The sequence below is a fragment of the Lagenorhynchus albirostris genome, chromosome 16, assembly GCF_949774975.1.
Source record: "Lagenorhynchus albirostris chromosome 16, mLagAlb1.1, whole genome shotgun sequence".
Lineage (NCBI taxonomy): Eukaryota > Metazoa > Chordata > Mammalia > Artiodactyla > Delphinidae > Lagenorhynchus > Lagenorhynchus albirostris.
This window is the reverse complement of record NC_083110.1, coordinates 21,389,516-21,411,623: the sequence shown is the minus strand read 5'-3', so window position 1 is coordinate 21,411,623 and position 22,108 is coordinate 21,389,516. Positions and strand designations below refer to the sequence as shown.

General features: G+C 45.4%; 1 protein-coding gene across 3 annotated transcripts in view; it reads right to left on the bottom strand.

Annotated features, from left to right (window-relative positions):
• Positions 1–22,108, bottom strand: part of STOX1 (storkhead box 1) — a 50,129-nt gene that overhangs the window by 14,562 nt on the left and 13,459 nt on the right. The gene's annotated exons all lie outside the window — the stretch shown is intronic.

The window sequence follows — 22,108 nt, the reverse complement described above, 5'->3', positions numbered from 1 at the left end:
AAACTGCACTTTTATCCAGTACAGAATTTCCAAATTTCTTTAACATTAAAATTAATCCTGAGCTTTTAAAAAATGAAAAGTACTCTGTAACAATGCGTCTTATCCGAGATTAGATGCTGTGCAAAAATTTCCATGACTTTAAATAATTAGATCTGTTGTGTTAAAACCTTAAATAGGTTCAGAAAATCAAACAAAATGGGAACAAAAAGAAGAAAGGTTTCAGGCCAGCAAAGCCGAGCCCCTCTCCAAGTCTCCCTTTTATTTTAGTAAAATAAAAGAATGCAAACACTTTCCTCCACATTTAGAAACAAAAGAGTACCAAGACTCAGAAACTGGCTGTAGATCTAAGGGTAGTCGGGTTATCTACCATGGAAGCTGAAATTCCTTCTCTGGCATGGTGATGTTTATTTTGGAGCCCCAGACAAACGGCTCCCCTTCTGGGAAATGCCCTCTGTTGAAAAGCTACAGGCTTCCCAGAGAAGCCTGGGCTGCTCACCAGCAGGAGCCCTTAGTGCTATCTTTAATAACAGCACTTCAACCTGTCAGGATTAGTAAATGAGAGGCCCCTTTATTTCAAGTGATATATCCACTAATATTGGCCAGCAGTTGAGTTGCAAAGGTCTTGGGCCATTTATGAAGGAGACCTCAGAATCTGGTTGTCACAGCGCACAGATATGCTTGAAAAGACACGTACTTGGCCCTGTCAGGGAGCCCTTTGAGCCTCCAGCAGCCTTTCCCCATAGAGATACAGGGATGCCTGGCTGGGAGGGAAGGATATGAATGACTCAAATCAACTGATCTTTTTAAAAAATGCTAAAAACTAATTCACACACAGCCCCAAAGCCCTCAGCCCAGTGGCGCCCCTTCCTAACCTCTATTCCCTTCACAGCTTCCACTTTGGATATGTTAATGACTTTACTCAGGTGTGTTAGTTTCCTAAGGCTGTCAAAATAAACAAGCGGCTTAAAACAACACACATTTATTATCTCAGCCTAGAAGTCAGAAGTCTGATGGGCTCCACTGGTTCCTCTGCTCCGGGACTCAGGGCCTAGGCTCTGATTGGAGGGGAGACTCTGCTTCCATGCTTATTCATGTTTTTGGCAGAATTCAGTTCCTTGTGGTTGTAGGACTGAGGACTGGGGTCCCTGTTCCTTTGATGGCACCTCTCTCAGCAACTCAAAGCCACCGGCATTTCTTGTCATGTTGCCCCCTTCATCTTCAAGACAGCATGGAGTCTTTTTCATACTTCATTTCTCTCTGGCTTGCCCTTCTGTTGCTTTGCTTCTGCTTCCAGCCAGAGAAAGTTCTCTGCTTTTAAGGGCTCATGTGATTAGATTGGGCCTACCCACATAATCCAGGATAATCTCCCTAAAGTCCATAACCTAATTACATCTGCAAAGTCCCTTTTGCCATATTAGGTAACATATTCATATGTTCCAGGGATTAGGATGTGGACATCTTTGGGGGCCCATTCTGCCTACCACAGCAGGCTGGGGACAAGAAAAGGCTGAGGAGAGAAGCACAAGTTGTAAACTTCTGCAGTCCCTGTATCCCCTTAAAAATGGCTGTACAGAAAAAGCATCTTTTCTTTGCCCTCCAGGCAAACATGGGGCTGATTTAAGACAAACCTTCCCAAGATTCTGGAGGCTGCACAGGCAATGACAGCAGCTCTCATCTCTGCTCAGCATCATGGTGATGAATATAAAATACCACTGTACAAAACTGGGGGAAATTTTAGCACCAAGGTGGTTGTCTGAATAACAGATAAATAAAAGTTCCCTGTAAGGAAGAAGCTGTCCTTTATAAACACATAGTCTTCACATTACAAACGAGCACTATACTGGAGGTCAAGTGATCTGATCTGGGTTCTAATCCAAGTTCTGCTATGTGGCTCTGAATAAGCCACCTCTCTTCTCCGGGTCTCAGTTTCCTTGTCTATAAATGTGGAGCTGAACTAGATCAACATTTCGCAAAATGCATTCTGTGGAAAATTCATTCCATGAAATGCTCTGCAAGAAAAGGGCCCCAAAGGCCAAATGTTTGAGAAATGAGGCTTGGAGTCACAGGAGCATTGTTAAAGGCTCTGAGAATTGTAACAGAAAACCTAGCTTATTTAACCCAATGTTTCCCAATCATATTTGGCAACAATCCCTTTTCTCCCATACCTACTATTACCCTTCAGCTGTGACTTCTCTCCATTCAGGTTGGCCTCTCCCTGAATAGTCTGTACTTTCCCATCTCTACGACCTTGTCCCCACTTCCTCCACCTAAAGCACTCTTCCCCAAGCCTCAGTGTTTCAAACTCCTGTCACAAAGACAGGCTCAACGCTGACTGACTCTCCCATGAATTGTTCTCTAAACCTGTCAGTTGGAGATACAGTCTCCTTCCTACATGGACCACTTAAGAAAAATTTAACGAGTGGCTACCACAGTGTAGCATCAGGCACTCATAATACAGATATTGTAATAGCACAGTCCTTCAATCATTGCTTATCCAGCAAATATTTATTGAGCACCTACTCTATGCCAGTTAGGTTGGGATACGACAGTGAACATGACACAGTCCTCGCCCTCAGGGGGGCTCCTGTTCTAGAGGAAGAGCAGTGGTTGGAGGCAATCATAACCCACTATGAGGGTTATAACTGGTAGGACTGGGACTCAGTATTCCTGGTCCCACTCAGAAGTTCGTGGATGCCTGGGCACCACCATCATAAGGAAGATGAACCAGAGTTGTCCCTGTGGGGCCTCAGGGTACCTAAGGCCGCATGGGATAAGAAAGAGAGTCCTGGAATTGGTCGGGCAGGCCTGGGCTCAAATCCTCCACTTCCACTTACTGTGTGCCCTCTTCGAGTATTCATTAGTGACTGTTCAACATGAACAACAGTATTTGGTTCAAACGTTACTGTGGGAAAACATCCATAAGTACCTGGAATAATATTTGACACACATCAGTCCTACCGATATTAGCACTCTTTAACATCTCTTCCCAAATTAGGGATATTAAACTTGACCGTCCCTCGTTCCATCATTATTAGTACTTGGAGGGCTTCTTGTAGGGCGCTAGTTCTGCACATGGATGGATTTCTTAGCCAATCCTGACTCTTCTTTTCCCAACTTCCATAGCCTATTTGGTCAGACACCAGTCCTGACCATGACCTTCTCCCCACCTGGGAGAAAACAATTTATGTAGGTAAGGCCTACTGCTAGCCCTGTTTTCTTCCATTCAGTAGTACTTTACTGTGACCCCTTGTGGCAGAAATTGTAGGTTGGCACATTCAACCCACCTTCCCAGTCATCTTTTTCTTTGCCTTCCTCTAGTGCGGAGGCAGGAAAGCATATTACTTAATTTCCCAGCCTCACTTAAAACTAGTGGGCATGTGACATCACCATGGTGGTCAACGAGATACAGGCAGCCAGCTACCAGTGCCAGAAGAAGAGGCCTCACGAAGAAAAGGCCCTTCCCTCATATTTTCCCTTTTCATTCTTGACTCTTTCTTCCAGCCTGGATCCTGAAGAGATCGCAGCCACCTTGTGACCATGAGGTGACAAAGCATGATGTCAAAAGACCACCCACTAAGGAAGTCAAAAAAGAAAGAAAGAAAGAGCCCTGGTGTCTGACAGCCTTGCTGAGCGACTGTGCTGGCCCCCGGGGGCTGCCTACCTCCAAACTTCTTGCGATGATGCAAATCTACCCCTTATTTGTTCATGCCATTTCTAGAGGGTTTTCTATAATCTGCAACACATGTCTAACCAATATACTTAGTCAAGTACTGAGAGAGACATTCATCTCCTCCTCGTATTTTCTGCTGTGTGCAAAATGTTTGTCTTGCCGAGGGCCTGATTAAGCTTCTGGATTTTATACCAGCCGGATGCTTTTATGTCAACAGCTTAACTGCTGTGAAACTAGAATATCACACTGATGGATATTTACAGAAAAGGTGTCAGGGCCCCTGCTGCTTTTCCCTTATCACGTCAAGTCGGGGACATGCCATGAGAAGAAAGAGATGCAGAAGCTTTAGCTAGTTTTGCTAATTTTTAACTGGGGAAATCTGTACTAAAAAGGTTACAGTGGCACTCTCCTCTAGATGAGAAAGGATATCCTTATTGCATGTAGAAATCACAGAGAGGAAGATAAGAACTGTCACAGCTCGATCTCAAAATGGGTATCTACAGTCACAGCCCTAGGAACGGGATGCCTTTCAATCTCTCCTGAAAGGAAGTCTTGTGAAATAGAGCCAGTAAGTCAATATCACCGTTAACATCAATGTAAGATTAACTCAAGATTTAAAGAGGCAAATAATGAATAACCCCCACTTATATTTGAGGGGTGAGTAATCCCTGTCATTTGTTGAAGAAAGTTGTCTTCGGTCCTGAAAGTGCCTGGACCCACCCAGGTCCCAGGTCTCTGCGGCTGGGTCTGCGTGGTGGTGGGTTAAGCCCAGCAGAGGCCTCCCGCTCCAAAGAGGACTGGGTTCTGTGGTGTGAAGGGAGCTGGGACAGGGCTCTACTTTGCAACATGAGATAAACACACACAATGCTACCTCTTACCCCCCACACACACTTTACAAAAAAGCATCACAAACATCACAGCCTTACCTGCTCCTCTCCTACTGAAGGAGGTGAGGGTTGGGTGACTCAGAAAAATGAACAGGATCTGCCCAGAATCCAGGGAGGCTTATCAGTGTCCACAGGTGCTTCGCCAGGCCCCCCAGCAGGCTGCTCTGCCTGGGTCAGCCACCCTCTCTCCCACCAAATCTGGAAAGCATCATTGAGTTTCTGCATCAACACTCTCTTTCACTTCTCCCAGACTGTCTGCTATGCTCCGCCTGCTTTCAAGTTGACTACAGACTATCTTTTGGACCCCTGAAATATTAACTTTTAAAAGATAAAAGCCACTCCGGGGATACAACTCACATAAATGTATTTTACTAAGAAGCACTTCTAGGCTGTTAGAAACTTTAAAAGACATAAACTTTTTGATTTTAAGATTGTGAATTTCCTTTTCTTCAGCACAGAAAGCTTCATCTTACATCGGGGCAGATGTGACTACTTCAGCGGGACTTTAGCATATTTCTACAAGGTCACGGCCTTAGGAATGAAATGTAAAGGTCACCACCCTGAGAAATCTTAAAGGAGGCCGTAGGTCTTGATCACTATGATCTTTACATGTGAGGGTCATCTGGTCACTGCTTCTAGGAGCTGAGCACCTACTTCTCACTAAGCCATCCATTACTGCACCTTTGACCCAAGGCAGCCAGACGGTTTCTCAGATTATGTTCTGGGAGAAAAAGTGTGGCCTCGTGCACATCGTGTGGTGAGGCTGTCCAGGCAGAAGCCGCTAGGGTCCATCTGCAGAGGTTACCTGCCCCCCGCTTTGCCTTCCATACAGACATGGCCCCCTAACCCCAAGCAGAACAAATGCACATGCTCCTTCTTCAGCGCTCTCTTGGGTTTCAGCCCAGAAAAGGGGCTCCACCATCTTTTTAAAAAATTTTTTATTTATTTATTTTTGTGTGTGTGTGCCCGGCCCCCAGCCCCGGAAGCCCCACCCCTCCGCAAACCATTGGCCAGGGATCCAAGACCTCACTCCAGCAAAGACCGCAATCAGGAGGCTCCTGGCAACTTTCAGGACCTCCGGACCCTTTGGTCTTTCTGATCAGAGGGGGAGGAGACTGAGGGTGGGAGGGGGACAGGAGGCAGCCAGAGCTCAGCCCGTTACCAGCAGTAGCACATGCCACCTCGAGCCCGGGTCCCCCTGGGTCCCCCTGGGCCCCTGGGAGAGGGAGGGGTCCTGGGGGATGGTATTTGTAGCTCCTGGCATCAGGCCGGCCCCTCCCTCCCCAGCCTCGGGAAGGAACAGATTCTTCCTCCCTCCTCTCTCCAGAGGAAGTGGCTTTTATCAATATACCTTTTAAATACACTTGCTTCCTAGCTTATTGCTTCCCCAGCACCCTCATCTTCCTTTTTAGGAATCTAACACTGATGTTCTCTGTTTACTCAAGAAATATCCTCTCCCCCGAGCACTGCACACAAAGTACTCCCACTACCCACAGGCGGAAGGTTTCCTCAACGCCTGTTCACTCACCGACCCTCTTGCCCAAGCTGCCTCCTCCCTTTCTCGCTGCCGCCTCACGCTTTAGCCTGGCAGCCCAAGGCGTGGTGCTGAAGCTCACATGGCAGGAGAGCAAAGCCAGTTCTCGTGGAATTACCTGGGGCAGCACAAACCGCTGGGTCTTGGGAGTGGTGCCTCCGTCCTGCTCCCAACGTGGCCCAGTGGAGCAAACTGTTAGCAAGAGAAGCTAAATCTCTGACTTTGAAGAGTTGGGGTTTTCTGGATAAAGGATGCTGAAAACTTGGGATCCTCAGCAAGGTTAACTTACAACTGTATAGTGAGATGACTCTAGAGAGATTTACCTAACTCAGGATGGTGTGTTTACATTTCAAGCGAAAATGAGGCCCAAGACCTTGGAGTCAGCTCTAAGTCATAAAAACTGGAGCCACCAGGGTTGTTCTGGCTCCTGCAGAGATGTATTTATGTTCCATAAGGTCAGAGGAAGAACCCGGGATCCTTCCATCCTGTCTCCATGCAACGAAGGTTTTTCTCCCTCTTTCTGGGAGAGAAGGAAGCAGGTGCCTCTTTCTCCTGCACATAAGCAAAGAAAATTCACTTTTCTCCACCCCTCACCTATGGAGTGCCTGACACCCCTGCTGGAGATTTTCCCATCTGGCTTTCATCGCATCGCCCAGGTAAGCACTGGGGCAAGGGGTACTGATGCAGTTATAATTACTTACGTAATATTATTATTTTTAAATTATTGCATAAATAATAACTAACCTGTCTGATCTAGAATATCTATGTGCATTGAGAATGAAATTAATAAAGATGAATAGTAAAGGCCCAACAATTCTGGTAGCAAGGATGACGGGATTCTGTGTGTCTCATGGTTTACTGGGAGAGACAGATGAGAGCCCTGAGGCTGGTTAGCAGGATGTGAAGAAGATCCATGGGAACCAGAAGCAGGTCTGTTGAAAGGATTAGGAAGTTTGTTAGCTGGGTGTTAGGAGATAGGCTTGAAACACAGCAGCCTAATGGCACTTTGGGATTTTGCTCTCTCCTCTGACTGGACCCTGAAATTCTTAAAGGTGGACTCTAGGTGGGACAAGAGAAGCTTAGGCTGCTCTCTCCCACAGGGGAGAGGAGGGAGGTAATTAGCTCCACAGCCAGAGCAAGTCTAGGAGGACCACACAGCTAAGCTGCCCAGTACCGCAGGGACAGAATCTGGATTGCTATCCTGAAGACACTTCTCTGCTCCCCACTGATCCTTAGCTCCTTTTCTACCCCAGCTGATCTTCCTGTTTCAGAAGGCACTACATGAGTCCCTTTACACAGGGGGAAATGGGAGTGGATGGGGGACTGGAATATTGAGAGCTCCATTGGATACCAGCACCATGTAGCCACGTGGGGAGGGGACACGGGATGAATGGAGATACTGAGGAATACAGAGTGAAACCTCAGTGAGCGAGCAGAAAAGTCCTGGAGCCTTCTCACATAGGTCAAGGGGGCAAAAGGAGAGCGCTGTTCTAAAATGCCACCCTGGGACTTCCCTGGTGGTCCAGTGGTTAAGAATCTGCATTCCAATGCAGGGGACACGGGTTCGAGCCCTGGTCGGGGAACTAAGATCCCACATGCCACAGAGCAACTAAGCCCGTGTGCCACAACTAGAGAGCGCACGCGCTAGAGAGAAGCCCACACACCGCAACGAAGAGCCTGCGTGCCGTAACTAAGACCCCATGCAGCCAAATAAATAAATAAATAAAATGCCACCCTGCCGCCTGCAGTTTGCCTCCCTTCCACATTCCCCACTAGCTGTGAGGAAACAGCTTCTCCCTGCAGCTGTGACTCTTATCCCTGTAAATGCTGACTTTAACGGCTAGGAGTTTGTGCAAAACTTTGCAGTGGGGAAAAAAGAGTTTCAACATGGCTTTGCATTGGTTTCTGTGCTGCTGCAACTGAAGGTATGGCAGAAATTGATCTGGATGTTATATGCTTTTCATAAGTGAGAGGGATCACCTCCTCTCAATCAGAGAAAGATGCAAAAAGAAGTGGTAATGGAATTCCCTTGTTTTTTTGCCATCTGTAGCTGAAACAGATGCCTCTTAACCCAGAGGTTCTGGCAGTGAGGAGAAAGCTGCTGGCTTCTTACCATCAAATTGGAGGTCTGAAATCTTAATGGACTCTAGGTATGGCAGACAGAACAAGTCCCTGTACTGGATTTTGGCTACGACGTTTGCTTTAGGAAAGGTAGTATGCCAAGAGAGTAGGAGAAGGGAGACAGTTTCCAGATTCAGGTACACTTAATGGTTCCTAGATACATGCCTTTTTGAAAAGTGGCTTTTAAGCTTGCTCATGAGCTCTTGAGGAAATCAGATCACCCATTTGTGTATCATGAAGTTGTGGGTCAACTCTGTGACTGACAGGTGAAAGGAGCTTTAAAAAAAAGTCCTTGCAAGAAAAGCCCTGCTAGCCAAGCAGCGTTTTAGCTTTGTACAAGAAAGGGGCAGCTATCCCCTCTGCTGCCCCAAGCAAGGAAAACCTGCTGGTTTGGGGAGGGGTCGGGGGAATCATGGATTCACAAGGTTTCCCTCAATTGCCTGGGCCAGGCTCACTGAATGAAGCCTGTTGTGGTTTCAAGCTCTGCTAAGCTGAAAACAAGTGTGGTCTCCCTGCTCCGTGAGCACAACTCAGACTCTGAAACTGTTGGAAGACACCCTCTTGTGGGGCTGTGAGCTGTGGAAATGGACCATGAATGCTGGTGGACCTGTCTGCACAGCAGAAGCCTATGGAAAGGCCTGTCCTCTGAAGAGGTCGCTGCCGATCAGGAAAGCCTGACTCTCCTGGTGGGACTCCTAGGGAAGCTGCAAGACAAGGAAGGTCAAATCACAAGAAGCAGGGCCCATCCACCCCCTTGGGAAGATCTCACTGCTGTTGGCTTTTTGGGTTCGGTCTTTCTGATTTTTGCTGTCAGGGTGATTTGTGCCTTTTCTGGTTCGGGCAGAGGTCACTACCAATCAGCTGCTGGTCTGACTCACCTTTCACCTCAGTAAGGCAGCTCGACTCTTCACTTCAGCGTTCACCAGGGAAGGCTGATCCTCTCTCTAAGGGCAGGGGCCATATAGATCGATTTCAAAAAATGTTTTTAATTCAAAACTCTGCCCCGACCATTCTTCTGCACATAATGTATCTTCCTCTCTGTCCCCTAACAATAACCCCAGATCAGCTTGCCTGAAAAGGGTCTCAGGAGATTTAGATTTAATAATTAAGTCTGTTTGAATTGTGTGAAAACGTTCTGTGAGAAGGCTTTCTGCCTCTCTTGCACCCACCCTCCTGGAGGAAAGGTCTGGGTGAGAGAGGAGGAGGATGGAAGAAACCTGTGAAATTACAGTAATGAGACACACTGATTTTGTAACAATGGAAGGGGGGAAAAAAAGCAAGGGAAGGGAAAACTTTAGACCCGGTGGGATGCGGGGTGGGGGCAGGGATTACCAACCTCTGTTTTTCAGAATCTGCTCCTGGAGCCCTCCTCCCAGAAGGAGGTCACCCCTCGCTGCTCTCACGACCAGCTGCCCTGCGCCCCCTTTCCTACCCACCCTCCTTGCTGCTATGAACACTCCCAAATTCCAGCTGACTGCTGCCTGACACTGACCAGACAGGAGGGGACGGGCCCGGCTCCTGTGCTTACGTGAAGAACACCTCCAGATGTCACCTGCACCGCAGGGACAGATGAACTGGTGGCAGGAGCAAGCAGGACTGCTTGAAACTGCACTGAAAACTGAACTGACCTGAATTATTTGGGCTGAAGTGCAGAGTGCCCAAACTTATCCACTGGTGGGAGGTCGGAGGCCCCAGTAGGCATCCTGCCCACTTGTGCGGCCTAACTGATGTATAGTCTCACTTGGGGGCCCTAATAATTGTAAACTCTTTGTTTCCAGGGGTGCCATGTGTGCCCTCTGGGGCTGTATGCATGAAATGCAGGCATTAACTTACCTCTGGTAAAAACACTGACTTACATTTGGAGACGGTTATCAGAAACTTTCAAGGGTTTAAGGAAATACCCCAGGGACTTCCCTGGAGGTCCAGTGGTTAAGACTCCTCGTTTCCATTGCAGGGGGGCATGGGTTTGATCCCTGTTGGCAGAACTAAGATCCCACATGCCACGTGGCCAAAAAAAAAAAAAAAACATGCTCTTTAAGGAAATACCCCAGGTAGAGCAAGTAGCCCTCAGACATGTACCCTGCGGGAAGCTTACCTACAATGTGAGCTGTTCCATTAGAAAACTGGTATGAAATTTATCCTCACTTTAGCTGATGTGATTCATGACCCTGCCTCAGCCTCAAAGGCATTCAGGGCAGCTGCAACTCACTGGGGCCAGTTATATGGATGATAGAATTTGCCACAGATTTCTTTCTTGCAGGTCATGGCAAAGTCTGTGCAAAGCATTAATAAGTACAGCTCTACCTGGGTGTCTGCCTCGGGCCCGGTAGGGAACGTTAGTACAGAAACCTGAGGAGGCCACCACACATTCTAAGGTAGACCTTTATGGTAAATGAGATGCATTCAACTGACTAAAACCAGGAGGAGCCTTGGAAGCTGAGACTAAGATCAATACAATGGGACTGACCGAATTCTGCCCTTGGGAGTCCTGCTGGGTAAGTGCTGGTGGTGCAGTGGTTAAGAATCCGCCTGCCAATGCAAGGGACACGGGTTCGAGCCCTGGTCTGGTAAGATCCCAGGTGCCGCGGAGCAACTAAGCCCGTGCACCACAACTACTGAGCCTGCGCTCTAGAGCCCACGAGCCACAACTACTGAAGCCTGTGCACCTAGAGCCTGTGCTCTGCAACAAGAGAAGCCACCGCGATGAGAAGCCCACGCACTGCAACTAGAGAAAGCCTGCGTGCAGCAACGAAGACCAAACACAGCCAAAAATAAAGTTATATGAGACAAACCCAATGGATTTAGTCCTAGCTCCCACTGGTCAGATTAAAACAAAATGACCAATGGAGTGGCATGTTATGGGACAATTTACCAGTAGTCAACTATGGAGAAACACAAGAGGTGGAAACGTCGGGTAGAGAGAAAATAGTTTTGTGTTTCTGCAGACTTGGGGTTTTTTAAATGAATTTTCTGAAAACTTGGGATGCTGGGCTAAGAGCAAGTCTTACAAAATTAATTTGCAACTATACACAGTGAACTCCATAGATTCACCCAACTCTGGAGGTATGTGTTTATATTTCAAGGGAAAATGAGGCCCAGGACCTTAGAGACATCTCCAGTCAAAAAACTGGAGCTTATCTGACTGCTGGAAAGATGTGTTTACATTGCAAAAAGTTAGAGAACCCAGAGTGCTTTCCATCCTGTCTCCAAATAGCAAAGGTTTTTCTCCTTTCAGGAAGTAAAGGAGGGGCAATTAACTTCTTTGTATAAGCAGGGAAAATCAATTTTTCTCACTCCCACACCTATGGAATGTGCAGCCACTTGTGTGGGAGGTTTTTCCAACTGCTTCTCATGGAGCTGCCCCAGGACTGATGTAGTTGTTATATAAGTAATAATTAACCTGGTTCCACTTGGGGATGTCAGTGTGAAGAACTCCATGGACCACTGCCTAGCAAAACAAAGCTGGTGGAAACCATAAAACACTACTCAAAGTCTCTGGAAATTCTTCTAAGGGCATGCACCAAACAAGGAAACATTCATTCAAGAAAACCTAGTAAAACCTGGTAAGAGAATTGAGAGTCTGTGGCAATTGGACCACCACCTTCTCCCTCCCCCACTCCAGCTCAGTTTGATGAAAGTCCCACTTCACGCAAATACAGCCAAGAAGTCAGGGCTCCCTCTCCTCAGCTCCCAGCCAAGGTTTACTACAACTCGCTGAAAGGGGTAAGCTGCCAGCATTTTCCATCCCCTCCAACTCCAAGCCAAAGAGGCTTAATTTAAATTCCTGGTGAGTGTGGCTGAGAGATTTCAGGTTCCCTTCCTCTACCCAGTCTGTACCCACCCAGTCCTGACTCTATCCCAGGAACAGCAGCCCAAGAATTCTGGGACTCCAATCACCTTCACGCCAGCTCACTCACAGGGCATAGGTTCCACCCTGGGAAAGCAAGCTGCTCTTCTCCTTGTGCCCAGCGCCCAGAGCAGTGGGTCATTTTGTCCGGGGGGAGAGGCAGTCCATAAGAAAGTTTCAAAGCACTTCCCAAAGGAATGGACCTTATTTGAAAAGTGTGTAGGAAAGTTCAGGCCTAAAGGCACTCCTAAAGACAGCTCCTCTTAAGAATAATGAGCTAGGGGACTTCCCTGGTGGTGCAGTGATTAAGAATTCACCTGCCAATTCAGGGGACACGGGTTCGAGCCCTGGGCCGGGAAGATACCACATGCCGCGGAGCAACTAACCTCGTGCACCACGACTACTGAGCCTGCGCTCTAGAGCCCGCGAGCCACAACTACTGAGCCCTCGTGCCGCAACTACCAAAGCCTACGCGCCTAGAGCCCATGCTCCGCAGCAAGAGAAGCCACCGCAATAAGCCCGCGCACCGCAACGAAGAGTAGCCCCCGCTTGCTACAACTAGAGAAAGCCCACACGCAGCAACAAAGACCCAACGCAGCCAAAAATTAATTAATTTTAAAAGTACAATAATCAAAATTTTAAATTCATTAGAGGAGCTCAATAGTAGATTTGAACTGGCAGAAGAATCAGTGAACCTGAGGTTAGATCAATAGAGATTACATAAACATTCCTAAAACAGAAAACAAAATGAAGAAAAATGAACAGAGCCTCAGAGAAATGTAAGACCCCTTTAAAGGCATCAGTCTATGTGTAAGGAGGAATGCTAGAAGGACAGGAGAAAAAGAAAGGGGCAAAAAATATATATTTGAATAGTAGTAAAATCTTCCCAAATTTGCTGAGAAATAATCGATACATCCAAGAAGCTCAAAGAACTTCAAGTAGGATAATTCTACACATAGACACATCAGAAAGAAAACACTGAAAGCCAAAGACAAAAAATCATGAAAGCAACGAGAAAAAAAAATCCATCACATACAAGGGAGCCCCAAATAGATTAACAGTTGACTTCTCACCAGAAACAATATAGGCCAGAAAGCAGTGTGATAACATATTTAAAGTGATGAAAGAATAATCTGTCTTTGACCCAGAATACCACATGTGTGCATTCTAGATAAAATTATTAAAGATGGATATTAAAAAACCAACAATGCTCTAATCAAAAGATTTTAAAATTTAATGACTTTTTACTGCCACAGTTGGAGGACAATTACATTAGAAAGTGAGTTAAGACCCACATGATTAAGTTTACTAATGGCGCAGTCAAAGGTCCTAGAATGTTGAGGCTCCCTCTTCCATCCTTTTTGCAAGGATGGAGTTGCGTCTGACTTCGTGTGGAAACCTGTTCCCCCTTATCGTATCACAGAAAGATATTTGGTCTTTGTCCCCAGTTCCTGGCACAGAGCTCCTAAAACCTGTGGAACTTCCTGAGTGATAAAGGTAATTGGCAGGCCCCTAGAGAGCCTCAGGATGGAGGTCGGCTGCCAGGAAGACCATGCCCTGATTAGAAGCCTGGAACTTTCAGCCCCCCTCCCCAACCTCTGGGGGTGGGTAAAGAGCTGGAGACTGCATTGATCACCAATGGCCAATAATTTCACAAATCATGTCTATGTAATGAAACCTCCATAAAAACTCCTACACAACAGAGTTAAGAGAGCTTCTGGGTGGGTGCTCTAGAGGGCATGAAGCTCTGAACCCCTCTCCTATACCTCTTATGCAACTCTTCCATTTGGCTGTTCCTGAGTTGTATCCTTTATAATAAACTGGTGACAGTAAGTAAAGCACTTTCCTGAGTTCTAAGTTGTTCTAGCAAATTACTGAACCTGGGGAGGGTGCTGGTAGGAACTCTTGACTTTGTAGCCAAGTTGGACAGAAGTGCTGGTAACCTGGGGACCTAATACTTTCAACTGGCGTCTGAAGTGGGGACAGTCTTGTGGGACTGAACACTGAAACCTGTGGAATCTGACAGTAACTACCCAGAGCTAATTGCACAACATCCAGTTGGCATCTGCAGAGAATCTGAGAATTAGTAGGTGTCAGAAGGAAAAAACACCTCTCACCCTTCCTGCTTTCCCCTCATTCTCTATGCCTCCAACCTGTGTAACTGGAAAAACAACATAAAAGTCTAAGTATAAATAAACAAGATGTCATGGAATCTCAGCTACTGATAAAGTGTCAACTTTAAAATGAGTGTGTAACACAGAATTGAACTCCAAGGGAACTTTTGCAACACAAAACCCACGAGGGGCTTCCCTACAGTTTAGTGAAGTTGAAAAGTTAGTGTCGGGACCTCCCTGGTGGTGCAGTGGTTAAGAATCCGCCTGCCAATGCCGGGGACGCAGGGTCGATCCCTGGTCCGGGAGGATTCCACATGCCGCGGAGCAACTAAGCCCGTGTGCCACAACTACTGAGCCCGTGTGCCACAACTACTGAAGCCCGCATGCCTAGAGCCCATGCTCTGCAACAACAGAAGCCACCACAAGGCAATGAAGAGTGGCCCCCACTCGCCACAGCTAGAGAAAGCCCACGCGCAGCAACGAAGACCCAACACAGCTAAAAATTAATTAATTTTAAAAAAGAAAAGTTAAGTGTCTTAGAAACCCTAATGTCCATTGTTTCCTAAAGATAAATCATTTGGGTCCCCTTTGAGATTTGGGACCTATCCCCATATATAATATTTATCTCCAAATCAACTGTATTACTATAATTACTGGGGAAACTTTATGTTCCTACTTTAAGTAGAAAATCGGTGTCATTTGTTAAGTAGAAGGTATGCCTTAGTTCATTAAAAAAATTGTTTAATGTTTAAATGTCTAAATCAAATTCTGTTACCACCACCAGTGCTATACATGCCACACTTGGAAAACAATGCCCTAAAATAATGCCCTAATCCACTGTGTGGTATGAAAGGGTAAGACCACAAACAGAAGGCACCATCTGTGAAGTGCCCCGGGTTCGAGAACCAGGCTTCCTTCTAAAAAGACTGTTTTCAACTTTCTTTATAAAAGCACAAGTAACCACTAATCTCTACAGCGCTTTGATTCAGTTATAACAGAATACTAAAAAAAAAGTTCTTTTTATTACCAGGGCTTTCAACCAGTTAATGTAACTATGGGCAACTGCAGGGCTAGACAATTAAGCTCAGTTTTAAGGACAAAACACAGCCCTGGGATTTCTGAAAAGCACCATCACCAAATGCTATTGCTCTCCAGAGATGGACCATTTTATGTGACACACAATTACCATTGAAAGGGCACACCATTTCTTTATTCTCTTTTCTTAGCATTGTGGAGAGTCAGATGACGGAAAGTTTAAGAGAAACAGATTCTGGCGAAGGCTGTGACAAATAAAAAAACAAACATACAAAATAAAGCAAACGGGCTTCCCTGGTGGCGCGGTGGTTAAGAGTCTGCCTGCTGATGCAGGGGACACGGGTTCATGCCCCGGTCTGGGAAGATCCCACATGCCGCGGAGCGGCTGGGCCCGTGATCTATGGCCACTGAGCCTGTGCGTCCGGAGCCTGTGCTCCGCAACGGGAGAGGCCACAACAGTGAGAGGCCCGCGTACCGCAAAAAAAAACCAAAAACCAAACATCAAAACTTCTCCTTGCTGGTAATTTTTTTTCAACCTGTATTCCAGTAGGAATCAAAATCTGGAGAACAGGAATGAAAAAACAATCATGAAACAAATTCTAGGGACAAACATACCTACCTCATCCTGCTAAGCTTCCACCCTAATTAGCTTTCTGTTTCTGTGTACAGCCCAATCAGATGGGACAGGCCTCACACACCCAAAAACAAGGTGGGGACATGCCCTGAGTGCCCTGGTTCTCTTCAGTCTGATCCTTTTACTTGGTCTTAGGTGAAAGTGGCAGTAAAGCTGGGTTGTGCCTGACCTGGCTTAAGTCTGGCTGGAATTAGCACCTTTCAGTTATGGTCGATTAGTAGGGACTAGGGGCCGGCTCCTTGCCTCTGCCCTGCAGGAGATATGAGTAGAAAAATGACAGACGGGACTTCCCTGGTGGTCCAGTGGTTAAGACTCTGAGCTTCAAATGCAGGGGGTGCAGGTTTCACCGCTGGTCAGTGAACTCAGATCCTGCATGCTGCGTGGCCAAAAATTTTGTTTTTAAACTTTTTTTTTTTTAATTTGGTTGCACTGGGTCTTTAGTTGCAGCAGACAGCCTCCTTAGTTGCGGCTCACAGGCTCCTTAGTTGTGGCATGCAAACTCTTGGTTGCGGCATGCATGTGGGGTCTATTTCCCTGACCAGGGATCGAACCCGGGCCCCCTGCATTGGGAGCATGAAGTCTTAACCACTGCGCCACCAGGGAACAGATAAAACAAAATAAAATTCTCAAAAAAAAAAAGAAAAATGACAGATATCTTTTCCAGTACAGGAAATGCTGCTCAGCCTATGCTCCTGGGGCAAGGAGACTCATCACCCTTCACTGTGCCCTGCCTGGCACCCAGGTCAGAGCTGGCCTAGCATGGTCCTTGATTAACAACTAAAGGAAAGGTCTTGATCAATTCCAGGGAGGATACAGGCAGAGGAAAAGAAGACTTGAGAATATGTCTACACTCCAATCCCCAAACCCACTCCAGACCTGACACAACAAACTCCCCAACAACCCAAGCCACCCAACAAACATGTATCTGCTTATGCTCTTAAATGTTAAACTGGGGTCATCTTTTTTTTTTTTTTTTTTTTGCGGTACGCAGGCCTCTCACTGTTGTGGCCTCTCCCGTGCGGAGCAACAGGCTCCGGACGCGCAGGCTCAGCGGCCATGGCTCACGGGCGCAGCCGCTCCGCGGCATGTGGGATCTTCCCAGACCGGGGCACGAACCCACGTCCCCTGCATCGGCAGGCGGAGTCTCAACCACTGCGCCACCAGGGAGGCCCTGGGGTCATCTTTTGTTGCCTTTCAAAATATTTTTCCTCTCAGTTGATATGAATTTTCTAATTCTTCCCAAGGGATTTGTCCCTTTTTGATTCTCAGTGCCTCTGTGCCTCTCGAGAATTTAAATGGGTCTTCTGGGGTTTCCAGAACCTCATGCACCTGCACTGCTTACTCCTTGGTATCTATAAGCCATCTGGTTTCACAGAAGGCTTTCAAAGACTCCACAAGTCAAAGGTCAAAATTGACATTTGTAACAGTCAGGCACAAAGAAGATTTAATAAAGAGATATACTGTGTCCATACAGCAGAAGACCCAGTATTGTTAAGATGTGAATTCTCCTCAAATTGATCCATAGATTTAACACGATCCTAATAAAAATCCTAGCAGGACTTTTTTTTTCTGTAGAACTTGACAAGATGAATCTAAAATTTATATGGAAAAGGGGAAGGACCTAAAATAGCCAAAACAAAAAGAAACAAAGTTGGAAGTCTGACAATACCTGATTTCAAGTTTACTACATAGCTACAGTAATCAAGACAGTGTAGCATTAGTGAAAGGATAAGCATATAGATCAAAAGAACAGAATACAGACCAGAAATAGACCAACACAGGTGGTCAACTGATATGTGACAAAGGGCCAAGGTTATTCAATGGAGAAAGGACAGCCTTTTCAATAAATGATTCTTGAAAAACTGGACATACATATGCAAAAAAAAAGATAAGCCTTGACCCATAACTCACACTGTATACAAAAATTTACATGAAATGCAACCATAGATCTAAATATAAACCTAAAAGTATAAAATTTCTAAAAGAAAACATAGGACAAAAATACTTCTGGGGCTTCCCTGGTGGCGCAGTGGTTGAGAGTCCGCCTGCCGATGCAGGGGACACGGGGTCGTGTCCCGGTCCGGGAGGATCCCACATGCCGCGGAGCGGCCGGGCCCGTGAGCCGTGGCCGCTGGGCCTGCGCGTCCGGAGCCTGTGCTCCGCAACGGGAGAGGCCACAACAGTGAGAGGCCCGCGTACCACAAAAAAAAAAAAAAAAAAAAAAAAAATACTTCTGATTTCAGTTAGGCGAAGATTTCTTAGATAGGTCACAACAAACACACAATTTTTAAAAACTGATAAACAGGATTTTATCAAAAATTTCTGTTATTTCCAAGACTCTGGTAAAAAGAAATAATAATAAGACAAGCCACAGACTGGGAGAAAACATTTGCGAAACACATATCTGATAAAAGGCATATCCAAAATGTATGAAGAACTCCTACAATTCAATAAGGGAAAAAAACAAACTTTTTTTTGTTAAGTGGGCAAAAGATTTTAACACACACTTCATCAAAGATACAAATGGCAAATAAGCACATGAAAAGATGCATTAGGGAAATACAAGGTAAAAACACAATGAAATACCACTATCCACCTATTAGAATAGCCAAAAATAATCAAACCAAATCAAATACAGTATCAACGCTGAAACGGAATACTCATATGTTGCTGCTGAGAATAAAAAATGGTACAGTCACTTTGGAAAATAGCCCTCTAATCCCATGCCTAGGTACTTACCCAAGAAAAATGAAAACATACAGCCACACCAAGACCTGTTAGCAAATGTTTACTGCAGCTTTATTCATAACCACTAAAATCTGTAAGCAAACCTAAATGTCCATCATCTAGGTGAATGGATGAACATCTATGTGATGGAATACTACTCAGCAACAAAAAGGGACGAATTAACGATACACACACTGATGAATCTCAAAAGCATTATCCAAAGTGCAAGAAGCCAGACACAAAGGCTACACACTGTATGATGCATTTATAACATTCCAGAAAAGGCAAAACTATAGAGACAGAAATCAGATCAGCAGTTGCCAACGGTCAGGGGTAGAAGGATGGGATTGATTCCAAAGGGTCATTAGGGAATTTGGGTGGTGATGGAAATATTCTATATCTTAATTGTGGTGGCGATTACAAACTGTTTATATTTGTCAAAACTCAGACCTGTATACCTAAAAACGTTCATTTTTCTGTATGTAAATTATACCTCACTAAATCCCGGGAAAAGAAGGCAAATATTTCATTTTTTAAATATAATTTATAGGGCTTCCCTGGTGGTGCAATGGTTAAGAATCTGCCTGCCAAAGTAGGGGACACGGGTTCGAGCCCTGTACCTGGAAGATCCCACATGCCGCAGAGCAACTAAGCCCGTGTGCCACAACTACTGAGCCTGCGCTCTAGAGCCTGCGAGCCACAACTACTGAGCGCATGTGCTGCAACTACTGAAGCCCAAGTACCTAGAGCCCGTGCTCCGCAACAAGAGAAGCCACTGCAATGAGAAGCCTGCGCACCACAACTAAGAGTAGCCCCAACTCGCCACAACTAGAGAAAGCCCGCACACAGCAACGAAGACCCAACACAGCCAATAAATAAATAAATCATTTTAAATAAATAAATATAATTTATAAGTAACTGCACTTATGCAAGACTAATCAGCCATGGAAAATTCTGTATAGCTAGACCCTTCCATCAAATGAATAGTTAAAACTGATGGTCTTAGACTTGGGGGGGACAAGAGCTGTTGTGATTTTTAAAGAATCTCACAAGGGAATTCCTATCCTTAATTAACTGTTAAAGAAATGGTGCAGAGCCTTAGAAAGGTAGGTACCTTATATCAACAAGAAAGGGATCATTTTGCACATTTTTTCCCCAACAGATAAATTTTTCAAGTCAATTATCATGTAACAAGCTTAATATTGCAAATGATCTTGGGCAAGCAGTTTCTGTTTCCTCATCTGTAAAAACTTAGCTGATCTAAAGAGTTCTCTGCATTGTAAAAGCTTAAAGTCTGACTTTCCTACTAGCATAATTTAGCTGAACCTCCAGGGGGGCACTGAATGCCCTCTGATCCAGGAAACCTGTGAACTCAAGAAAGGCAAACTCAGGCTTCCCTGGTGGCACAGTGGTTGCGAGTCCACCTGCCGATGCAGGAGACACGGGTTCGTGCCCCGGTCTGGGAAGATCCCACATGCCGCAGAGTGGCTGGGCCCTGTGAGCCATGGCTGCTGAGCCTGCGCATCCGGAACCTGCGCTCCAAAACGGGAGAGGCCACAACAGTGAGAGGCCCGCGTACCGCAAAAAAAAAAAAAAAAAAAAAAAACCAACAACAAAAAAATGCTGTTGAGATTCTTTTAAGTTTTTAGATTTTATTTATTTATTAAAAAAAAAATTTTAATTTTTTGGCCGTGCTACGTGGCATGTGGGATCTTAGTTCCCCAACCAGGGATCAAATCTGCACCACGTGCCGTGGAAGCCCCAGGGAAATCCCAATTTATTTATATTTTTATTGAAGTATAATTGACCTACAACACTGTGTTAGTTCCAGGTGCACACCATAGTGATTCAATATTTCTGTACATTACAGAATGATCAGCACCAAAGTCTAGTTACCATCTGTCACCAAAGTTATTACAATATTAGGGCTTCCCCAGTGGCACAGTGGTTAAGAATCCGCCTGCCAATGCAGGGGACACGGGTTCGAGCCCTCGTCCAGGAAGATCCCACATGCCACAGAGCAACTAAGCCCATGTGCCACAACTACTGTGCCTGCGCTCTAGAGCCCACGAGCCACAACTACTGAGCCCTCGTGCCATAACTACTGAAGCCCGTGTGCCTAGAGCCTGTGCTCTGCAACAAGAGAATCCACGGCAATTAGAATCCCACTCACCGCAATGAAGAGTAGCCCCTGCTCGCTGCAGCTAAAGAAAGCCCGTGTAGCAACGAAGACCCAACGCAGCCATAAATAAATAAATAATAAAGTTCCCTTTAAAAAAAAAAGTTATTACAATATTATTGACTATGTTCCTTATGCTGTACATTTCATCCCTGTGACTCATTTATTTTGTAACTGGAAATTTGTACCTCAATCTCCCTCACTTATTTCATTCATTCCCCCAAACCCCCTGCCCTCTAGCAACAATCTGTTTGTTTTCTGTATCTATGAGTCTACTTCTATTTTGTGACACTTGTTAAGTTTTTGTTTTGTTTTGTTTTGTTTTGCCATGCAGCACGGTTTGTGGGATGTTAGTTCCCCGACCAGGGATTGAACTCGTGCCCTCGGCAGTGAAAGCACAGAGTACTAACCACTGGACCGCCAGGGAATTCCCAATTTTTTTGTTTTTTAGATTCCACATGTAAGTGAAATCATACAGTATTTGTCTTTCTCTGTCTGACTTATTTCACTTAGCATAATATCTCCTAGGTCCATCCATATTGTCACAAGTGGCAAGATTTCATTCTTTTTTATGACTGAGTAAAATTCCATTGTGTATATGTGTGTGTGTGTGTGTGTGTGTGTATACACACACACACAATCTTTATTCATTCATTTATTCATTTATTGATGGACACTTGGTTTGCTTCCATATCTTGGCTATTGTAAATGCTGCTGCAATGAACATTAGTGTTTTTTTAATTAGTGCTTTGTTTTCTTCGAATAAATACCCAGAAGTGGAATTGCTGGAGGGTACGATTGTTCTACTTTTAATTTTTTGAGGAACCTCCCTATTGTTTTTCATAGTAGCTGTATCAATTTACGTTCTCACCAACAGTGCGCAAGGTTCCCTTTTCTTCATATCCTCGTCAGCACTTGCTTTTTGTTGTCTTTTTTTTATTTGGCCGCACCGCGTGGCATGTGGGATCTTAGTTCCCCAACCAGAGATCGAACCCGGGCCCCAGCAGTGAAAGCACTGAGTCCCAACCACCAGACCACCAGGGAATTCCCATTGTTGTCTTTTTGATAATAGCCATTCTGACAGGTGTGAGGTGATACCTCACTGTGGTTTTGGTTGCATTTCCCTGATGATTAGTGATGTTGAACATCTTTGAATGTGTCTGTTGGCCACCTGTATGTCTTCTTTGGAAAAATGTCTATTCAGGTCCTCTGTCCATTTTTTTATTGAGTTGGTTTTTTTTGATGTTGAGTTGTATGAGTTCTTTGTATATTCTGGATATTACCCCTCATCAGATATATCATTTGCAAGTATATTCTCCCATTCAGTAGGCTGCCTCTTTATTTTGCTGATAGTTTCCTT